The 6,639-nt window shown below is 42.2% G+C and overlaps 1 pseudogene; it reads right to left on the bottom strand.

Annotated features, from left to right (window-relative positions):
* Positions 1–2,132: 2,132 nt before the first annotated feature.
* Positions 2,133–3,550, bottom strand: LOC110302381 (annotated as a pseudogene).
* Positions 3,551–6,639: the final 3,089 nt, after the last annotated feature.

Raw genomic sequence — 6,639 nt, 5'->3', positions numbered from 1 at the left:
CAAGGTTTGTAAAACAAAAGAAATGCCACACAAGCTCACTGAGGCTGCTCTGAGTTTTGCGTTAACTCAAATGTAAATATTTCTTAATCTGAGCATACTACCTGAGTCCTGGTCCAAAGATTATCCCACCTGCAGTGAGGACAGATTCCAGGGGAGCAATTCTACTGTCTGTCTATGCCTCTAAATTTTGGACAGTCTTTCCTAAAATGATTTATACTTAAAGCATTCCTCATAACCTTGGTGTTGTAAAAACATTGCTTGTACATACTGTAGTCCCCTGCAAGGCAGCAACCATAGCCAAACCCTGTTTATACAAGGTCCAATTTCTGCCCAAAGAGTAATATATCCAGATAAGTCTGTCTTTGTTTTGTATGGCCGGATAGTCACAGAGAGCTGTACTAGCATTCTCATAAGACAATTGTGTAACAAAAGGAACCCCTATTTTACTAGCTGTTTTTAGTAGCTTATCCACAAAATCCTGAAAGTTCATCAGGAGCCTGTTTGATACCAAATAAATTCTCACTGAAATCTCCTTTCTAATCTTGGAGGGTTAAATTTTGCTTCTACCACTGTATCCAATAAAGCTAGTGTAAAAGGGGCAGCTGGCCCACACTGATCACAGCTGTTTTAATTTTTTTTTTTAAAGATTTTATTTATTTATTTATTCCATGTATGTGAATACACTGTCGCTGTCTTCAGACACACCAGAAGAGGTCATCGGATCCCCATTACAGATGTTTGTGAGCCACCATGTGGTTGCTGGGATTTGAACTCTGGACCTTCGGAAGAGCAGTCGGGTGCTCTTACCCACTGAGCCATCTCACCAGCCCGACAGTGCAACTTTTAATGTGTCATTAAAGAGACATTGTTTTAAATCTTATCCCTTATAAGTCTAGTTTCTAGAATAAGAATTACATAAAATATTATCCCAATTTAGAAGTATCTTTAGAAGCTTGGTTTCCTGGGCTGGTTCATGCTTTGTGTTGTTGTTTAAAATGACTCCAACCCCGAGTTACCAGTTTTAAGCTAATTTTCTTGTTACCAATGTTACACCTTTTTAATCATACCCAATAACTTATAAGCCAATACTCTATGACCAAGACCCACAGAGCATATTTATACCTTTAAGACCAGTCAGAAACCAAATGAAGTAGCTACACAAATCTTATAAATTTAGACCAAACAAAGAATTTTTACTTTTTCTAGCTATAATTTCAAGAGAAAAAAACACTTTGTCATTTTCTGAACCCAATAATCACAAATGCAGAGATTTTTCTAAGAATAAACAATTGTCAGCTTATTTGCCTTAGAATTTAAGAAGCTGTTGACCCCTCTAAAAGCAGCTTTTCAGCAGGGCCTCTACTGCTGTGCTTGACTCCTGGCTAAGGGTATGGGGCACCTTAAATCAGCCTTTGCTGTGCAAACTGAGACTGAATCAAGAGATGTATAGCCAGCAGATAAAGTTTTAACCACTTTTTCTTTTCAACATAAAATACAGAATAGTCATTCAGACAACGAAACAAAAACAGACACAAATTGACATGTGGAGAGATTGGTGCACCAAACACAAACAATACAGAGAGGGTAGAGAACTTGATGTAACCAGAACTAAGAATGTCTCCTGTAGGGGCCAGAGAGGAAGCAGGATGTGTCTCCCAATTTCCTTCTGTCCCTGGGAGAACTCTGAAATCCATTCTCTCTCTCTCTCTCTCTCTCTCTCTCTCTCTCTCTCTCTCTCTCTCTCTCTCTCGTTACTTATATATCTAGCATCTCCTGTTTTTAGTTGTTGTTGTTTTTTGTTTTTTACTCATTTTATTTTATTTTATTTTATTTTATTTCAAGCCCTACTTCTCTCACCTGATGCCGTTTTTGTTTTTGTTTTTGTTTTTGTTTTTGTTTTTTTTTTCTTGGCTCAGATAAAGAGGTGACTTTATTCAGACTGCTGGGAAACCCAGGCCAAAAGGGCAGGGATCCAGACTGGCCATCTCATTGTACACTGTGTCATAAATGTTTTTTTTTTTTTTTTTTCTGTTGTTCACTGATTACCCTAGGGCCTTGTGGCCAGCAGGCAAAACTACTCCTCACCCCAAATCCATTCCACAGTACCTACCCACCCACCCAGCAAGCAGCAAGTGAAGTCTTGTGATGAGGGTCCAAGGTAACATCCTGGTTTGCTGAGTTTTGACAGGATCTCCAACACATCCTTCACCTTGGACACAGACAGACGGAGCCGTCAGGCCACTGGTCATCCTTTGCCAGAAGATGACTGCTCGTGTTCTCTGCTCAGAGACTGTAGAGGCGACTGGTATTCTCTCAGAGAACTGACAGAGTGTGGGAAAGTGACTCCTCTTTGACCCTGGCAATCTCTCGAACTGTGTGCAAGGCCAAGCCTGGATGAGCATACTGGCAAAGACTTCTCGGCACCTGGTGAGGGAGAAAGTAGGGTGCGTCTGTTTCCACAATGATCCTCTCCAACGGGATCTATCTAAGGGCATCCCGAGCCTCCCAGGCGGAGGAGTAGGTCAGCACTGCTGTAAAGCCCACCGACATGTTAGGGAAGTACTTCAACAAGGGCTCAATGACTGAGTAGCTGCCAGTGAAGCAGTGCCTATGGATCTTGTAGTCAGAGGGCACAAATTTTCTCATGATATTCAACAATTCTTCATCAGCTTCACGGCAGTGAATGACCAAGGGCTCCTTCAGAGACACAGCCAGCTTCAGCTGCCTCTCAAACACCTGGTGCTATTCAGGAACTGGAGTGGTGCACTTGTGAGAGTCGTCCAGGCCCATCTCCCCAAATGCCACAGCCTTGGGGTGGCGTAAGGCATGCAAAAGCTTTCTTTCTTGTCTCTCATAGTATCGTGCAAAATGAGGGGGACAGCCAAAAGCCCCCCAAACCAGATCTTCTTTCAGAAGTTCCTCCCATAGGCCATCAGTCAGTGTCCTTGGATCACAGAAGTCAGAGATGCAGCCTTGAAACTCCTTAGGGAAGGAGCTGCTATAAATCTTTCTGAACTTTGTAAAGGTCCCCTTGAAAGGCAGCTTGTAGTAGAGCATGTGCAGATGACAGTGGATATCGATGAAGCCCTCTTCCAGGCTCAGCTCTCGGTGGCTCCTTGGCAAAGAGCTGGATGTGTGTTCTCTGGTGTGGTGAAGTGGTGTCTCCTCTTGGAATGTCCTCTTCCCCTTCACTTCCTCCTCCTCTGTGCTTCTGGAGAACCGAAGTGAGTGGGAATTCTGGAACCTACCTTCCTGGGCAATGTCTAGGCCTCCTGATGCAGTTCTTGATTACAGACAAATGCCTGATTAAAATTTTCCAGTCCCATTTTCCACTGTCAAACCCTAACTGGTGTTGGCCCAACACTGACTCAATCTAGCCTGTATCCTTCTTGCACCCTTGCAATCAACAGCCTTCAAAAGATGAAATTTATAGTGCTAACATTAGTGCTGTATGTTGCTTACCACCCTGTGGAATACATAACTTCTACCGTTTTCTGTGGGGCTTTACCAAGACAGTGTCCCTCAGTCTTTCCATATTCAGGTCCCTCATTTGGGTGCCACCTATAGCCACCAGTGGCCATGGGTTACTGGGTTCCTGAAAGGAAAGCTGGGGATGAATGGAAAGGACGGCGAGAGAAATAATGAGCCAAGATAAAGTTCTCTGATCAAGGCTCAGCTTTAATTCTAGGGTCTGATTTTTAAAGGGGGGAACCCATCCCCTACTATGACAGGATGTCATAGCTTTGTCAGGATCTTGTTAGGGAAGCAAGCTCAGCTGCTCAGCAGGTAGTGGCTTCTTGCAGGAAGCTGCAGATGTGGCAGACAATAGACTTTATCTAGGTGGGCTAGCCAACTGTGGCAGAAATAAGGTCTGATACAGCCCACTCAAGGCTTGGGGGAAGGACACGAATGACATAGTCTGTGCAAATGACTTAGTATAATATTGAGGCATGTAGATAAATAGGTAGATGTGTGGTGACTGGTCTGACCCACAAAATATAAAGAAAGTATGCCTCTTGTTTTAAAAATAGACATACTGGCTTTGTGGAGGAAGGCACTAGGGGTCAAGAGATACAGGTGGGCTTTCAGGGTGACAAAGATAAAGAAACTGATTCTAGAGAAAGAGGAACTTAGAACCTTGATTTTTAGTTCAGTGAGACAGATGTTGGCTTCTGGCCTTACAGAACTGTGCCATGATAAATTTGTGGTAAGCTGTCAGCTCGGTGGTATAGTAATTTATCCCACTATGTTGACTCATTCCTGTAATCCTGGTACATGGAAGGCAGTTTTATCTGAGCTTGAGGACCAGCCTGGTATACATAAGAAGTTCCAGGTCAGCTAGAGCTGTACAGTAAAACTTTGCCTCAAAACAAAAACAGAAAATTAATATACATAGCATGGGAAACTAGGAAGTTTTAAGAAAATTCAATTAAGCTAGGTGCGGTGGTGCACACCTTTTAATTCTAACACTGGGGAAGCAGAGGCAGGCAGATCACTGTGAGTTAAAGGCAAGGCCTGTGAGATGAAAGGGAAAAGGAGAGGAAGAGGGAGAGAGGGGGGAGAGGAAGAAGGAGAAGGAAGAAGAGGAGGAAGAGGAAGGAGGGAAGAAGAGAACAGAACTCGGTCTTCTCAGACAAAGGCTACTGCTTCCATTTTTATTTTTATTTTTATTTTTTTTAAGACAGGTTCTCTCTGTGTACCCTGCTCTGATCTGGAACTCCTTAATGTAGACCAAGCTAGACAAAAAAACCGGAGATCCACTTGCTTCTACCTTCTAAAGGTGTGTCCCACTACACCCTGCATTTCTTTTAAATGTTAGTAATTTCAGCTAGTCTGTGGAGCACTATCATTCCAACCTTAAAGCAGAAGTATAGACCAAAGCATCATCGGAAGGCTCCTTACAACACACTGGTTCACCCAAACCCAGCGTGCCTGATATAAGGCCTCTAGAGAGAGACTAGACAGACTGCAATCCTAACAAGTTCCCAAGACATGGTTGCTGCTGGTTGTAGGCTTTGGTAATGAGATTTCAACTGTCTCTTAAGTTCCTTTCTAGTTCAGTCATTCTCATACCAAGTCTGCAATTAGAAATCTGTTTCCCAGCCGGGCGTGTTGGCGCATGCCTTTAATCGCAGCACTCGGGAGGCAGAGGCAGGCAGATTTCTGAGTTCGAGGCCAGCCTGGTGTACAAAGTGAGTTCCAGGACAGCCAGGGCTACACAGAGAAACCCTGTCTCGAAAAGAAAGAAAGAAAGAAAGAAAGAAAGAAAGAAAGAAAGAAAGAAAGAAAGAAAGAAAGAAAGAAAGGAAGGAAGGAAGGAAGGAAGGAAGGAAGGAAGGAAGGAAGGAAGAAAAATCAGTTTCCATGTTCAGGTATATTATAGTGATAGTCTCTAAACTCACCATTACTCCTAATGAGTCCAATCAACTAAGATCTATAGTATCATGTTTATCCAGCATTTGGGGCTTACAAAATTTTATATTTAGAAGATGCTCCTATAATTGTATATTCAATATATTCATAATACTGAGTTGGCAGACCTCCTCCCTCCTCTTCTTCTTCCTGCCCCCTCTCCCCTTTTCTGAAGCAGAGCCTCCCTGTAGAGTTGAAGTTCCTATTGTCTCAGCCTCCTTGATGCTGGATGGCATAGGGTGTGTACCCCTATGTCTGAATTAGCCCTTCCTTAAGCATACATTTTGAAGCTTGTGGATTAATGACTAATAACAAAACCAGTTATCTTAGTTATTCAGTTTTGATTAATATTAGCCATGGGCTAGCAAGTTTGTTCAACAGGAAAAGTCACTTGCTCTGCAAACTTGGTGAACAGAATTCAATCCCGGAAGAGCACATAAAAAAGCCAGTACAGAGTTGTTGATATAGCTCAAAGGGTAGAATATGGCTAGATATGTGCTATACAAGCCTGATGAGCTGAGTTTGATCCTAGGCAGCCATGTAAAGGGGGAAGGAGACACCTACTCAGCAAGTTAGTTCTCTGACTTCCACATGCACATTCATTTCATGGACACACAAAGAAAAATGGTAGTACCTGAAATATTTCTTTTTAAAGATTTATTTATTTATTATATGTAAGTACACTGTAGCTATCTTCAGACTCTCCAGAAGAGGGCATCAGATCTCATTATGGGTGGTTGTGGGATTTGAACTCAGGACCTTCAGAAGAGTAGTCAGTGCTGCTAACCGCTGAGCCATCTCACCAGCCCCTGAAATACTTTTAAAAGCCCAAATGCAATGTCATCACTCCTACAACAAAGTGGAAGGAGGGAGCATCTCTGAAAGTTCCCCTTTGACCTTCTCCACACACTAAATACACACTAATAATAAACGTTAAAGTAAAATATACATTTATTTACAAAGATTTTATTACCATTCTTTTATCTTTTAAATTTAATAGGTGCCATCCAACTACCATAAAATATAAAAGGAAAAAAGTTAGGTTGTTTTAGCTTATATGAGTGGGCAATTGATGTTAAATAATGGGATGTTTTGTTTTACTTATTTTGGGATATTAGCCCAAAAACGTAGGATACCCAAGATATAAGATACAATTTGTTAAACGCATGAAACTCAAGAAGAACGAAGACCAAAGTGTGGACACTGTGCCCCTTCTTGGAATTGGGA

The sequence above is a fragment of the Mus caroli genome, chromosome 9 (assembly GCF_900094665.2).
Source record: "Mus caroli chromosome 9, CAROLI_EIJ_v1.1, whole genome shotgun sequence".
NCBI lineage: Eukaryota > Metazoa > Chordata > Mammalia > Rodentia > Muridae > Mus > Mus caroli.
This window is presented reverse-complemented; position numbering and strand designations above follow the sequence as displayed.